This window comes from Myotis nattereri, assembly GCF_964212035.1.
Source record: "Myotis nattereri genome assembly, chromosome: 15".
In the NCBI taxonomy this organism is placed as follows: domain Eukaryota; kingdom Metazoa; phylum Chordata; class Mammalia; order Chiroptera; family Vespertilionidae; genus Myotis; species Myotis nattereri.
In genome coordinates, this window is record NC_138090.1 from 2,994,426 (window position 1) to 3,010,642 (window position 16,217).

Here is a 16,217-nt window from a genome sequence, read left to right on the forward strand (position 1 = left end):
CCGCGGGGCCCGCGGGCCGGGCGCATGGCTTAGGACGCCCCCGCCCGCCGCGCGCCCAGCATGGGGAAACTTCACTCCAAGCCGGGTCAGTGCCCCCGCCGCGCGCCGCCCCCGGGCCCCCGCCGCCCTCGCCTCCGCGACCGCTAACTCTCTGCCTCTCCTTTCTTTCCGGCTCCCGCCGCCGCCGCCGCGCGCGATGTGCCTGCAGCCGCCGTGTGCAAGCGCAGGGAGAGCCCGGAAGGTAGGGGCGCGCGGGGCACGGACGGGGAATGGATGGAATGGCCCAGCCCGCGGGATCTCATTACCAGGGCCACCCCCACCCCAGCTCTGGCCACCCGCCCCGCAAACCCGCTCCTGGAGCAGCCTTCGCGCCCCGTCTCTGTCCCACCCACCCCTCCCCGCGGTCCTGCGCTCCCTCTTCGGAGCCTCAACCCCTCCTCTCGCGGTCCCCGCCCTCCACGCTCCCTGCGCCCTCTCTTCAGACCTCCAAGCCCCTGTCCCCTCTCTTCCAGGCCCCCAGCCCCCTCTCCCGAGGTCGTGGCTCCTGCGCCCCCTGCGCTCCTTCCCCTGACCCTCAGTTCGCCTGGTCCCATGTTCATGCACCGCCTTCAGACCCTCCCCCGTCTCCTCAGTGGTCCTATCCTCCCGGGGGCTCGCTCTTCTGTTCCCCACACCCTTCCTCCTTGGGAGGGTACTGCTCCCCCTTCGCGCTCCCCTCTGGGTCCCTGCTCTCGGGGCTTCTCTGAACCCCCTTCTCCTGATTGCCTGGGTGGGTCTCTTGGGTTGTGCCCCAGCTCTCAGCCCCCTGCCAGCCCTCACTGCTCGGCAGCGCCCACCAGTCCCCCCTCTCTCCGGTAACTTTGGGCCCAGAGGCCGGACTCAGGGGCTTGTGTCCTCCTGCCCAGGTGACAGCTTTGCGGTGAGCGCTGCCTGGGCCCGGAAGGGCATTGAGGAGTGGATCGGGAGGCAGCGCTGCCCGGGCGGCTCCGGACCCCGACAGCTGCGGGCGGCGGGCACTGTCGGCAGAGGAACCCGGGTACGATCCCCACACACCCCTTTTTCAACCTCGGAGATGGGTCTCCATACCCCCCCCCAATGTTTAGCACCCTGTTGGCACAGCTAAGCCCAGAATCCCTTCTCAGCTGCCCCTGCCCTCCAACATGCCCCCTTGCCCCAGGCCTGCAGGAACTTTAGCGGTGACAGGGGTGGCAGTCCTGTCTGGTTGGGGACGGGTCCTAGGTGAGGAGGTGGTGCAGGTCCAGCCGAGCTGGGGGACTTGGGGCCCTGCTCTGACTCCCTCTGTGGCCAGCATTCAAAGGTGGACTTAGTGGTGGGGCTGGGGAGAGAGCAGGTATGGAGGCATGTCGGGGACAGTGCTGGCTTCCAAATATGTTCCGTGTGTCTGTGCATCCGTCAGTCCCATCTGCCCGGGAGCCTGTAGATCAGGCTGCCATCTGGGTGGCAGAGCTTGGGGGCCACTGAGAGCCGGTGGACCCCCCAGCTTGGCCCAGGAGGAGGAGAGAGAGAGTGCGCCTCATTTGACTCCAGCCGGGGCCCCCTCTTGAGGTCCCCGCGGTGGGATAGTCCCTGGGAAGCAGTAGATGCGACAGGGAGTGAGTCCAGCGCAGCGCCCCGCCTGGGACTGACGTTCACAGAGGCCCTCGGAGCTCCGAGCGCTGCACGGGCTCTCAGATGGTCTGCGTGGAACTCCGGCGAGCCCAGATCAAAGCATGGATCCACTTTTTGATGTGACATTTAATTTTTTTTTTAACTTTGAGGGGAACGGGCTGAGTCTCAGGTCTGGTTGGTCTTGTCCACCGGCTGGGGAGGGGCCAGTGGAGTTCTCAGATGCGTGTGTGTGTGTGTGTGTGTGTGTGTGTGTGTGTGTGTGTGTTTGAGTGGCCGGACCTGGGCTGGGTGCCGCTCTGTGGCAGGGGCCAGTGTTGGGAGGTGAGGCCACGTCTGGAATCACCTCTGATTCTGGGAGAAGCTCCCATCTGCCCCTCCGCCACCTCCGCTTCCTGAGCTGGGCTTTTCTCGTCCGCCTGTCTCTGCATCCCGAGGCTGGGCTGGAACTGGAGCTGCTGTCTGTCCCCTGGTCCAGGTCAGAACGTGGTGGGTGGGGCTCTGTCGCTAGGGCCCTTTAAAAGCAGACCTGCAAGCTTCCCCGCCTCCCCCCAGCATCGCTAGTTTATGATCTACATCTTTGTTTTAAAGCCCAATGAAAACGATCCGATCGAGCCACATGAACAAACGCATTTGTGGCCCAAGACAGAGGCCGACTGAGTGGATTTCCATTAATCAAGTTAGGGGTTTTTTCCGCCTGTTTATTTTTACAAAGTATTCCTGCAGAATGACATTTTTTTTTTGGTAGGCCCCCCACCTCCCCGCCCCGTCCCATTCCCCCCTTTTCCTAAACTGCCAGGCAGCTTGCTCCATGCTTTAGGGGAAACTTGAAATACATCGCGGGCTTACTTCAACCGACTTTTATCTTCAAAGCCGTAACAAATGTTCCCCGCATGTTTTTGGTGGGTCTCCTTGGCATCCAGTCCTGGAGGATGGGAGGGAGGAGGAAGGAAGGAGAGAAAAACAAAAGTCTGTCGTTTTTAATTAAATAGTGGTGTTCCCAGCAAAAGGAATGCGAGCCAGTAAAAGTTGCCATGGGGGGAAGTGAGGGAGGGCGGGAGGGGCCCCGGCTTAAGTCGGTGGCTTTGGTGAAGTCACGGAATTGTGCTGCCTGGTTTCTTCCCCCAGCTGAGGACAGCACAGGACGGCCTGCCCCTCCCTTCCTCAACGCCCCCCTTCTCCTCCCTCCCCCCCTCGTCTCAGAGAAACACTGAGGGGTCATTGCTGTTTGTTCAAAGCACTTTGGAAGATGTGAGACATCGAACCATGAGCGTGACATATGTTGGGTGGTGGGTGGAGGGTGGGGGGTGGGGGCTGGGGGGTGGCGGGTGGGCTCTGCCCTCAAGATATTAAGGGGAGGGGACCTCTGCTCCTTAGAGTTGTGCTTTGTGACTGGGATCCGGACACCTGGCTTTGCACCTGCCCAGGCCCAGCTGCTGAGCCTGCGGAGGGGGGCGTGGCGTGTGCACCCCAGGGAGAGGTCACGTGAGCCCAAAGTGGGGGCCTGCACGGTGATTTCAGGTGGTACCTGGAGGGATATGTTTCATCCTGATAGTCCGCTTTCCTTTTATCCCAAGCAGAAGAACTAGGACATCAAACCCGTGGTGTCACGGACATCCTTGCTTAGGATGAAGCTGAAAGAGAGAGTCTAAAGGTGACTCCGAGAAAAGGAATGAAGTGCCAGGGGCCAAAATGGCGACTGTGGGAACGGAATGCCCAAAGTCTGGGAGACACGAACGGGATGGGGGGGGGGGTGGGCAGCCCTCGGTCTAGTTTCTCTCCGTGACTCCCAGAGGCAAGGGGAGGGGGCGGCAGGCTCTCCCACTATGTCATCAGGACGTGGCAGGTGTGGGCTCCGATGTCTGCGGCTCTGAGGGCTGGGAGGGGTGCCCCCACCCGCCCCAGGCCTGCTTTGGGGTTGGCCTCTGTCTCAGCCCCTTCACGGGCCTTTCACCAAAGTCGCTGAGGACACGTTGGTGGCTCATCAATTCTTCGTATGGCAGTGATAACTACTACTTATTAAGTGTCTGTATGTGTCAGGCCCTTGGCCTACATTCTCTTAATCCTCCCCATAACCTGTGGGGGTAGCAGCCAGCTGGTGGGGACTCTGCCCCTTTCTGGAGCGCTTTCTAGGACATCGGGAGCCACGTGTGGCCGAGCCCTGGGCCGAGCATCTGCCCGGAGGGCGCCGCACTTGCTGCCTCCCAGAGAGGTGGCAGCCTGCCCGCTGCGAGTGCTTTGGGGTGAGGCAGGTTTTGGGGTGCACAGAAGCAGGAGGGGCCCCTACTTGCCCTCGTCCTCCCTGACGGGGCCTGAGTAGCTTAGTAAGCGTTCAGGGTAGGTCTGAGTCACAGGCAAGGCCCTGGGGTGCCGGAGGGGAGCCCCGCTGGCCCCAGCCCAAGCCCGTCTTCCCGAATGCAAAACTGGACGAGGCCAGGCTCTGCCACAAGAGCTGCTCACCTTGGACGAGCCATGTCACCGTCCTACACCTCAATGGGCTCATCTGCAAAATGGGTATAAGGACATCCTCATCCCTGGCCGGGTTACAGCAGATGACGCTTCAAAACCAGAGGGTCACTGAGACACGGGGAGCGGTGGAGATGGGGGGGCCCAGATTATGAGAGCAGAGTCCCCCCCCACCCCACCCCTAACCCTGTAGACTCAGTTGGAGGGACACCGGCTAAGGCTGTGGCTTCTGTCCTCTCCTGGGTTCAAGGTCAACTCCGAGGGAACATGAGCTCAGGGGAGAGAAATAATGAGGAAGGGGAGGTGCGCAAGCCCGACGAGAGAAGAGCCCTAAGGTGAGCAGTTGTGTGCCCCATAGCGGTATGCTCAGCGACGAGAACTGAAATAAGAACAGGAGGGGGTGACAGGATGGTCCTGGAGGCAGGAGGCAGCCACAGGCGGCTGCGGAGGAAAGCCAGTGCACCTTTGGGGTCTGGAAGCCATAATGGGTGAAAGAAGAGAGCTTAGCAACATAGCCAGGTCTCTGGGACAGCTCCGAGTAGCAGGGCGGGTGCTAGCAGGGCGGGTGCGCCTGTGTGCACGCTCCCGTGTGCTCGTGTGTGCGCACGGATTTAAGTGGGCCGCCCCCCACCCCCTGTGGCCCTTCTGTTCTGTGCAGGAAGCCGAGTCTGGTGCAGGCGGGGCTGCCTGGAGCAGAGGTGCTGCCAGGCCGTGCGGGGCTGTGATGAGGGGACACCCAGTGCGTTTTGCTTTTTGGGGGAGATCGGAGGTCACAGGCCGGGTTGCGGCCCGCGGGTCCCCGTGGGGCTGGGCGCTGAGGTTGGAGGTGGGCCCAGCTGCCGCCGGAGCGCCGGATTCCCGGGGAATTACCCTTGAATGATACCAGTTGGCACAATTAAAAGGCCCCATGTCTTCAGCATATGGAAAGTGTTAGGCCTCCTTACGTGGTTTCAAAGCTATGTGCCGGGAGGTGGACTTGACATTTGAGGTAAAGCATAAATTAAATATTTGGTGTTTTGGAATTAAAAGATGATTTGCTTTGAGGCTGGCGGAGGCATGTGGGCCTCTGCTCGCTGGCATCTCGAGTGCTCCCCGAGGGTCTCCCCTGCCCATGGCACCCAGGCCAGCGTCGCAGCCCTGCCCGGGAGCTTTCTTCCCCCCTGCCCCCAGGGAGTCGGAAGGAGGGCCGGGCAGCCGGGCTGGGCACCGTGCCAGGGTGGCTTCTGGTTTCCAGCAGCCTGCGCCCCTCAGGATGCTGCGTGTGGCGCCGTCCCCCTCGGAGAGCGTTAGGCCTGGAGGGGTGTCCCGTCCTCCCCTGGAAACTCTCCTTTGAGAAGGAGGCCTGCTCCCTGAGACCCGCCGTGTGCGTATTTCAGTCTCCTGGACTCGGGAACAGTCCCCTGCTTTTGCATTTTTTAAAAAATATGTTTTTATTGGTTTCAGAGGGAAACAGAGAGAAACGGAGAGGGAGGGAGAGAGAAACATCCATGATGAGAGAGAGTCATGGATCGGCTGCCTCCTGCACGCCCCACACTGGGGATCGAGCCCACCACCCGGGGCTGTGCCCTGACCGGGACTCGAACCCTGACCTCCTGGTGCCTAGGCAGACGCTCAGCCACGGAGCCATCCGGGCAGGGCATGCATTTGCATTCTGTACAAACTGTGATAAACCGGGGACAAGCTGAACCCGAGACAACCGCTGCGTGTTGCGCGAGCTCCTCTCCCAGTGGGGACGACAGTGAGGGGAGAAGGTGGGCGACGGATGGGCAGAAGGTGTTCCTCTGTACCGGGAGGCTCAGGCTCCACGCTCAGGGACTGAGCTGTCCGCTTGTGAGCTTAAAAAACCAAGGCCGAACCGTCAGCGAGGACAGAGTGGCTTTCTGGGTGTAACACGTCTGCCCTGTGGGCGCCCCAGGGCACATAGTGGGCGCTCACACACTGCTTGCTAAGTGAACGAGGGGATGAATGAATGAATGAACGAGCAAATGAACGGAGGAGAGATTAGGTCACCACCCCACCCGATGGCAGTGGATGGAGGAGTCAGTGGGTTAGGTCTTCTCCTTCAGGCACTCAGCTCTTAATCACGAGCCACAATGAGCTGTCATTCACTGTGAATTCCCTCCCCCCGCCGAGCATTGAGATATGGTAGCGAGTAGGAGAGGCGTGGCTCCTGGCCTCCTGCGGCTTCCGGTCTAAAAGAAGAGGCAAGAAAGCGGCACGTTGACTGGCCGCCACGCATGAGACGCTGTGAGGCGGCGTTTCAGCCCAGACCGGAAAGCCACGGAGGCAGGGGTGGGCGGAGGGTGGCACGTGTGCAGGGAGGGGCCCTGGCGCTCTCCCCCGTGGGAATGGGTGGCGGTCGGGCTGGGCATCCAGAGGGGAAGTGGGCGCCACCTGTCTCCCAGCCTGCGGGGACTGGACCTCTCTCGGTCTTTCTGGAAAATCCTGTGCCTTCCTGGCTCTCGGCAGGTTGCGCTGTCCCCCGGGACAGGTGTGCGGGATTGAGCAGGTGGCCAGTCAGCGCGCCGCCCCAGCCACCAGCAGGCGCCTCGGAGCTGGTTACTGGGGAGTGTCATGTGCGTGGGGACATTCCTCCAGCTGTTCAGATGGACCGGTGACCCCCGCTGCCCTCTGGGTGGGGGAGGGGGAATCGAAGCGGGAGGGGGAGGTGGGGGGCCTGAGGGGCTGGGATTGGCTGGCCAAGGGCCAGGGGCCTAGAGGAGTGACAAGCCAACCCCAGAGCGAGCTCACCCTGCCAGCACTGCTGGGAGCCCAAGGGAAGGGCGGCCTTGCCTCGGTTTACCAGATGTGTCCCAGGAAGGGGAGCGCAGGGCGACCCGCAGGCCCATGGGCAGCGCCGCCATCTGCGATCTGCTGGCTCTGGTGTCAGGACCCCACAGCCTCCTATTCCGGGGCTTCTTGCAGCCTCGCTCTCCGGCTGTGGGTTCCCAATGTGCTTTGGTTTAGGAACTTTTGGAATTTTTAGGCCGCTTGTTGGATTCCAAAGCAGGCACTTCTGGCTGCCTCCCCGGCTTCGCTCTCTCTTTTTTTTTTTCACTCACACATGTTCTTTTTGTGGCTCTTGTCTCTCACAGACATTCTTTCTCGTCCTCTCGCTCTCACTCTCCCCCTCCCGGCCACCCCCCCTCCCCTCTCCCCGAGGAAGGAAAAACTTCAGACTCGCACAAACAAACAAACTATCTGCCGTTCCATGTGCGGGAGAACTGAGGCAGGAGCCCAGCGTCCCCGGGAAGACGCGCCAGCGCGAGCTGAAGGCCTCGGTTGTTTCATCTGGAAGGCGCCCTTTGATGTCGCCGTGCTCCGTTTATGCTGGGACGCTGCCTGCTCCTTTATGGCTGGCTGCAGCCTCTCCCCGCGACGAGCGGCCGGCGGGCTCCTTCAGGGCGGAGGGAAAGCCGGCTCAGTCCCCTAGGCCAGGCCCAGCGAGGCCGCCACTCCTGCCAAGCCCAGGTGGGGTGGAGGGCCTTTTCCAAACAAGCGTGCCCAGAGACATAAGTGATTCTTTGATAACTTCCCGGGAACGCGGAGGGGGCTGTTTATCCGCCTGGGCCCCTGCCCGGGGCTCGCAGCGAAGCCTCAGGTGCCGCCGCTGAAGTCATCCTCAGCCCCAGGAAGGTGGCACCGCGGGCTCTCGCCAGGGCTGGCCCCGGCGTGTGTTTGCTTAGAGGGCACCGTGCAGTTGGTCCGGGCTTTGCTTTCCTTACTCGGTGAGCCACGTGGGCTGCGGCCCGTGTGTGTGGCCTTGTGTGTGTGTGTGTGGCCGACGCCTTTCAGAGGACCCCCGGGAGCGGGTGGGCTTCCCAGTGGGGTGGCATCCGCTGGAGGGGCCCTCCCTTCTCTGGGTTTGGGTTTTCCAGCTGAGAAGCAGGAGAAGGCACTTATTCTAGTCCAGCAACTACCTATTGAATGCACTCTATTCGAGTCATCTGCGCGTCGGTGCAGGACATCGGGGACCCGCTTTCGGCCAGGTACACATTCGCTCTCTCAGTGGAGGGTGGCCCTCGTTCTCCTGGAGCTTACACGCCAGTGGGAAGTATTTTTAAAAACAAATTTCACAGTCTAAGTTGGGATATATGTGCCTCAGAGGAGGAGAGCTGGGTGCGTTGAGAACATGTAATGGGGACCAGACCTAATTGGGTGGCTGTTCACTCCCCAAATCTCTGAGGGTGCTCAGGGTGTTGTGGGAGCTCTGAGGAACAGGACATAGTTCCTGCCTCAGAGAACTTAGCGTTCAGAGGGACTAAACGTTCGTCTTTGCCTCGCGTTGATTTTTCTTATCTTATTGCGTTGGTTACCGTCTCCTGCACTGCTTAGTAACTGTTCAGAATGATGCTCACTGCTGATCCACCTAAGAGCGCTTTCTTCATCACATGGCTTGCTAAGAGTTTTTGTAAAAGCGGGAATGATTATTGAACTGCTGCTGGGGTGTTGATGGAGGTCGCCATTCTTCCCGAACGTATGATCTGTGTGCGTGATGGGCATCACTAGATTTCCTAGTGCGCAGCTGTCTGCACTCCTAAATCCTCGTCATGATCGATTGCTGTTTTACAGTGTTTCTCTGTTTGATCCACTTATATGTTATGTAGGAGTTTTGTATGGAAACTCATGTTAGATTGTTTGGCTCATAGTTTGGAAAGATGGATATGGAGCAGCGAAGGCCATATTAAGGGATGGCCAGAGGGCGCTCTGGGGACACTGAGGGTCCAGGGCAGCAAGTGGCCACTGGTCTAGGGTCAGAGGTGGTCTCGAAGGAGCTGGGATTCAAGTCCAAAGGTGAACGGGGACGGAGCGGTGGTGAGCAAGGCCAGGGGCGGGGGCGTGGAAGAGCACGCTGAGTGTCTGCTGGGTGGAATGGCATGCGTGGGGAAGGCAGCGGGACATCTGAGAGGCTGATTGAAGCTCTGCCCCTGGTTTGTAGTAGTTTCCTTTTTGCTCTTGACCTCTAAGGAGGGGAAAGCAGCAGGGTCAAGGCCAAACCACCCCGTGACCAGGCTCCCTCTGGAAGCCAGACATGGAGGGGCACCCCTGACCAGCGCCCCTAAGCCCGCTCCATGGCACCGCCTTGAGCCATCGCTTCTGTGCAAGGGGCCAACCCACGTGGCTTTCTGGAGTTAGAAAAACATCGTCGGGGGCTGTGGTCTTCCCCACCCTCCCCTGCGGCCTGAGGGTGGACAGGCCCATCCTGCTCATGGGGCCCTTTCAGCTCCGTTCTGCTCTCTCCAGGCCCCAGCTCTGTACTCAAGACCAGGGCCTTGGCCAGCCAAACAGCCTGCCTCCTGCGTGCCCCCTACTGGGGATTGAGCACACATGCCAGGCATGTGCCCTGACCGGGAGTCGAATCGAGACCTCCTGGTTCATAGGTCATTGCTCAACCACTGAGCCCTGTCCCTGTCCCTGAAGCCCTCTGGGTCAGAGCCTCTCTGTACCAGCTGCTGGGGATCCCGTAGGAAAGCTGGAGGGCGGGGGTACAGGCTGCGGGCAGGGCTCGGGCGGGGATGGCACTCCCCACGTGTAGACTGTGGATCCAGCGCGAGGCCCTGTGGAGAAGCTGGCACAGTTCCTGGCTGTGCCAAGCTCTCAGTCCACGTCCGTCTCCTCCTGTGCCCTTCTCCGTGGCTGTGGCTCCTTAAACCTACAAGTGGCCTCAGCGCGTTCCTGACAGTCACGGCCCCCCGGCCCCTCTCCCAGGGAGGAAGGGGCTGTGACAGGCCCTCTGCACTGTGCGCGCCCCCAGAACTTCCTGTGATGCTGGGAATTCCCTGTCTGCTCCGTCCTGGCTGGGAGCTGTTAGCCACCCGAGGCTCTGAGCGCTTGGGATGCGGCTAGTGCGGCCAGGAGCTGAATGTAAATATATTTTATTTGGATCAGTTTAACTGTCAATTTAAGTAGCACAGCTCTGGACCAATGGAGAAGACCCTGGCACCGCAATGCAGCTGGCTAACCCTGATCCTACTGTAACCCTAACCCTAACCCAACCCACACCCTAACTGTAACCACAGCACAGCGAACCCTCGTCCTGCGGCTGTCCAAGGAGTGGCTCGCAGCAGGTGGTGGTGGGAAGAAAGCTCCGCCCCCAGAATCCCTGGTGAAACCTCCTGGGTGCTTCCCAGCCCCGGGGAGCCATGGCTCTGCTCCTGCGTGGAAGGAGGCAGCCCCGGCTGGTCACCAACATGTCAGTGATGGGAAGGGTCTTGGGGCTCCTTCCGGGGGGCGGGTTGGACATCTTCTCCCGGTGTCATCAGTCGGGGCCTCCTGACCTTGGAGGTGCTGCCTGGCACCTGCCTCTGGGCGCTGGGTGCTGGGTGCTGGGTGAGGATGCTCCCCTTGGCTGTGGTCTGGGTGCTGCCAGCAAAACCCCCGGCTTGGGTGGGAGCAGCGCCAGGCAGGGCCCGCTTTCTCCAGGGGCGAGAGCTGGAGTGCACGCGGAGCTTTGTGGTTAGCGGAGTCTTCCTCAGGGTGGTTTGTCAGGCAGTCGCTATTTGCAGAAACCGGATCCCTTGTCAGCCCCTGGGGAAACGCAGGCTGTGAGGTCTGAGGTCTGAGGTCCATGGGGCAGGTTGTGTGTGGCTCCTGCCGTATCCTCAGGCTTTTTGCTCTGTGAGGCCCCGGGCAGAGGCTCAGAGAACGTCTGCCAGGTGAATGAGTGGGTCTCAGAGGGGCCTGGCGGCTTGGCCGGGGGGCTCAGCGCCTCAGAGGGGGCAGGGACTCGGGGCCTGGCCCCTCACATCCCTGCTGCTTCTCTCAGATTCCTGCTGCTCTGGGCCGTGGGAGAGCACCCTGCTCGCTTCTCCCCTGAGCTCTTCTCTTGCGGGAAATAAAGGAAGTCATGTCCTGGCAAAAAGCAAAAGGGAAGCAAGTTCAAATCAGCCCTAAAGGGGATGCAAGAAGAGGAAGCCCCTCCGTCCACCGGGTCCACCGGCCTCCCAGTGCCCCCTCCCAGGTGCCCATGGTCTGAGTTTTGCTCGCCGTGCCCGGCACTGACCGCGGGAGCCCTCGCAGCTCGCAAGACGGGGAAGGGTTGGTGTTGGTAGGTTTACTGAAAAGCTCACTGTAAAAAAGCGATTGAGGCCTTACGCATTTTAACGCACGCTGCATGCTATCATCTGGTTCTGCACCTGGCTCTTTTAACTTCACAGAGTCTCTTGGAAATCCTCCCACATCCGCGCATATAATCTCACTGCCCTGTAGCTCTCAGGCCTCCCATGTGAGGGTGGACCGCGCTTCATGACACGGGCCCCGGTCAGTGGGCCGCGTTAGATCCATGGCGCACGTTTCTGTGGCTGTGCTTCCGCACCCCACTCCCGCCCCACTCCACCCCCCCCCCCACTCACACACCGCACACCGTGATGTCATCACCGTGGGTGGCTTTACTACCTTTCCGGCAAAGCCAGTCTCTCCCCCAGGTTTTGTCTTCAAGACCCAGGAGGGCAGTGGCTGTGGAGGAGTTTGCGGTTAAGCGTGGCCTTTCTCAACTGTTTTACACGAGGGCACGTCATTGGCTCATGTGACGGGGAAGTTCGTGGGGGATTGGATCCAGGTACCCCTGGATCCTCCGGCCCTGGCTCTGTCCCAGGGCCCTGGTCTGTGCCTTCAGCTCTGGTTCTTTTGGGTCAGCTCCATTCTCAGACAGACTCCCGGGCGGTGGTAGTGTGCCCCCACCAGCGTGGGCTCCCACCTCTGGCTGGAAGAGAGGGTCCCAGCCGAAGCCCAGGCTGGACATCCATTGTTTAGATGGGCCACATGCCTGTTCCATAACTGATGTCCGTGCCTCTGACGGTCCTGGGGCACATGGCCTCATGGAGTGGGGGCTGGGATTAGTGCCCCCAAACCTCAAGGGCAGGAGGGTAAGGGGTGGGTGGTTCCCTAAAGAAAACCACCGGTGAGGAGAAGGCTGTGGAGTGCCCGCTGGGTGGATGGAATGAACATCTGCACAGCCTGGCCCCTGGCGCAGGGCTCGCTGCCCGCAGCTCCGGTCAGCAGCTGGCCAGCAGGGTGGGAACAAGGCAGCTGACCATCCCGGGAGAACTGCTCCTTGACCACGGATCTTGGAAGAGCCCAAGTGGTTTGCCACCTCCTCCATGCAGCCCACATGGGTCACAGCCTCTCAACCCTCAGTGGGTGGGTAACCAACCCGTTGGGGAGTCCGCAAATCTCATGACGTCCCCCTCAAATGAATGCTCCTGCACCTTTCACTCCAATTTCAGGGCAGCCACAGCCCCAAAGTTAACAATGCCTGTCTTAGTTTATATGGCTAGTTTTTTAAACCTGATTTTATTAACTTTCTCCCCCATGTGGGTCTCCTCCCAGTGCCAGGGGCACAGACCTTTGAACCTGGGCTTCAGGTCTGGTTTCTTCGTGTTGGTGTGGGACCTCAGTTTCCCCATCTGTGAAATGGGGGAAGGCTACCCACCTCCTGGAGTCATTTCAAGGGTTAAATGAAAGGATGCGCAGAAGGGCTTGTGGCGGCCGTAGCGCCCCCAGCAGCCGCCCGAGCTGCCGGGATGTCTGCACGGTTCCCGGTAAACGCACTCTGTCCGGGTCCAGCTCGGCACCTGGCCACGCTCGGGTGCTGCGCGACGGGTGAAGAGAGACCACCTGCTTCGCTCAGGAGTTGCCATGTGATGGATTTCTTTCGCTTCCAGATGGGGAAACTGAGGCCGGGGAGCTCTCAGCGACTTACCCAGGGGCCTTGGGGTTCACTTGGGTTAGTTGTGAGTGGCTTTACGCTCTGGTTGGAGGGCGCCCCTCACTTCTCATCGGGGCCTCCTGCCTGGACAAGGGCCGGCCACAGGTGACAGCTCACCTGTGCCTGATGGCTGCCCGATGGGGCTCCTCCTTCCGGCCCCTGAGCCCCAGCCAGTGGGTCCCCGGCCCGCCTGGCGGGACCCCAGGCCCGGGGGTGGAGGTATTGTTCTGTAGAAATCCGAACCGGTACTTTGCTCTGAGAGTATTAAGACACAAAGTCCCTGTGGTTCGCGGCCAGTTAATCAGAGCGCCGAGGAGGGACTGTGGGCAGACATGACCTCATGGGCTGCCCTGCAGTCGGCCCTGCCATGTTCCGCTCTCCAAGATTTCTGACTTTCAGAAAAGGAGCCACAGATAGAGTTACCCAGCGTTACAGCAATATTTTTCCTGGGCAGGAGATTGCTTTACGGCGAAGGCCAGTTATTTCAGGAGACAAGCAAAGAGCCCTTTCTTCCCGCGCTCCGTGGGGGGAAAGTATTATGCTGGGGGGCCCGCTTCTTGGACCGGCTGTTGGAGAGGCCGGGCCCGGCCGCGTTTCTGGAGTGGGGAGCGGGGGACGTGAGATGGTGCGGGGGCCCCGGGGACCCCGAGGGTGCAGCCCTTTCTCCGAACCCTCCCCGGGGAACTGGCGCAGGTAGAGAAGCCTTTGGTGCAGAGCAGTGAATGAAGAGGTCAGAGCTGGGCTGTGAGCTGGGCATGGAGGGTGGAGAGGGGGAGAAACAGGAGAAGAGGAGGGGGTCCCCCAGTATGGGAGGCCCCCCGCTGGGGAGACAGCAGGGCTCTGCCATTTGCCAGTGTGACTGGGTCCCCACCTGTCCGAGCCTCAGTTTCCCATGTGTGCATCCGGGATAACAGCTCTCCGTCCCATCGCGTGTCGTCGGTGTTAAACAAGACCGTCCGTGTCACGCGCTTACGGTGCTGTTGACGCCACGCGTGCTGGTGACGGTGGGAGGCGGCCGACGGGCCTCGCTCCATCCACGTCCCAGCTCCGGCCTGTCCGGTGGCTGCCTGGGCTGGAGCCCTCGGCTGCAGGGCGCTGTCTCCTGAGTCCCGAGCGAAGACTTCCGTCTGACGATGCAGCGGATGGGGGACCTGGGCCACCCCAGCACGTGGCGGATGGGTGGGCCCCTTCCACACACTGCGGGCCCTCCGTGGACCGTTCTCCCCGGGAAGTTGGGGGAAGACGTGCTGGCTCCATGGTGCTCGGGGAGGGGGGTTGACCTTTGCGGATGAAGATTTTGCCCCCTCCCTTCCCCCCGCCCCCTCGTGGCAGAGGAAGGATGCCTGCCAGGGCTTTTGTTTGTGTCTGGAGCAGCCCTGAGCCTGATAAGGAGGCGCATCCTTGCCCGCTTCTTGCCTCTGACCACGGTCCCTTTCAAGTGGGGCCGCCCGGGAGGCTGGACTTATCCCGTCCCCTTCCTCGCCGCCCCGCGCTCTATGGAACGCGAGGCAGAGTTTATCTTGTTCCGCGGGAGATCTGTCGTTCCGGCTTGAGAGCGGCGTCCAAGTTTACAGAATGGAGTCTGGTGCCCGGAGCCTTTGGGTAAATATTTTGGGAAGTTGGATTCCGCCGGCTTCACGGGCTGGGCGGTGGGTGCTTTTCCGGGACTAGATGGCTGAACTTGGACTCTGCTCATACAACGCCCAGGATTCCCGCCTCGTCAGGGCCCCAGCCCCTGGGAATCCAGGCATAGGACTGCGTCACTCCCTGCAAATACACCTGCCCCCCGTTATCCTCGGGGCCCCTTTTCTTCCTTCTCCTGCAGCCCCCAACCTTCATTCACCACCCCCGCGCCCGAAGCAGTTAATGTGAATGTAATTGATATCCAGCATCTGGAAGCCAAACGGGGCAGGGCTTCTCCCCCGGAATTTACAGAGTGACCGGAATGTCTGAGTGCCTCGGTTTTTCCATCTGGACAATGGGTTGCTGGGACGGATGTAAGACCTGCGCAGCGCTGTGTGCTGAGTGTGGACGTGGCTGGAGGCCCCGGGCCGGTTCTGGGGGTTTCTGCATGGAGAGCGGGACCTGGTGGCCTTCGCTGGGTCATGGCAGACCCTCCCGGCGTGTGGGCGTCCAGCTGTCAGGGCCCGGCTGGGCAGTGTTGGGCATCGCCTCCCTGGGGCCCCCCTCAGAGGGAGCGCTGGGAGGAAGGCGGAGGCGGACGGAGGGGCTGCCCGTTGGCTGCCCGACGCAGACAATTGGATTAAAGGAGACCTTCAAGGACTTGGAAATTGTCGGGGACATGGGAACCGCACACGGCCGCCTTCCAGTACAAACCCAAATTCCCTCTGCGGAGATCACAGTGTGAGACACTCCCACGGTCTTCCTGGGGGAGGAGGCGATGACGATGGTGAGGCCGGTGGGCAGCCTAGCTGGTGGACTGCCCGGAGCGCCAGGGTTGGTGGGAGTGGCGGCCTTGGCATCTTGGGAGTTTCAGGTGCCTGGAGCCTGTCCCTTCTGCTTGATACCCTCTCGTTGTCACTCACAGGCTCCCAACATAACCGGCCTGCACCTCCCTCTGCATCTCCCTGTGGAACCGCCAGCATCGCGGTCCAGGCTCAGTGAGCGGCCCTCCCTGTACGTGTTGCTCAGCTCGGGCCTGGAGGGGGCCATCTCCCCTCCTTCTGCTGAAGAGCCAATTCTGTGACTCAGTGAGTCGCAAGTTTGTCCCCTGCTCGCGGCTGCCCCCAACCCGGTCTGAGCCCCCATCCGAACACACTTGGAGGATTCCAACAGCCTCGGGTTGATCTGCTGTGTTTCAGCCAGGCTGCCCTACAGCGCAAATAGGATTTTTACAACATCGTATTCCTACGTAAATCCCTACAGCGACCTCCCGCGACCTTCGGGTGGTGAGGGGCCTTCCCACAGTCTACGAGACCTTCCCACCTCTCATCCCTGCAGCCTCCTCCTCACCATTCGGGTTCCTTTTTGGGTACATCCCCACCCCAGGGCCTTTGCACATGCTGTTCCTTCTGCTTGAGATGCTCTTCCCGGGACTCTTGGCCCGGTTCTCCCCTGCTCACCCGTCAGGACTCAACTTCCACATCACCACCTCTGAGCAGGCTTCCCGGAGGCCCTGCTCAGAACCAGTTTCCTTCCTCGCCATTGCTCTGTTCCTGCCACATCGTCCTTGTCCTGGTCCTCGTCCTTCTCATCCTCAGGTGCTCGCCACCAGCGCTCATCGGTGATTTATTCATGTGGTGACTGATGACAGCTCACTGCCCGCAGGTGCATCCGCCCTGTGGGGTGGGCCGGTTACCCCAGAGCCCTGGGGCCTGGCACGCTGGGGGGCACGTGCCCAGGAATCCGTGCAGAAGGAAGTTGCTCTGCTGTACACTGTGGACGAGGCCCCTCCGCT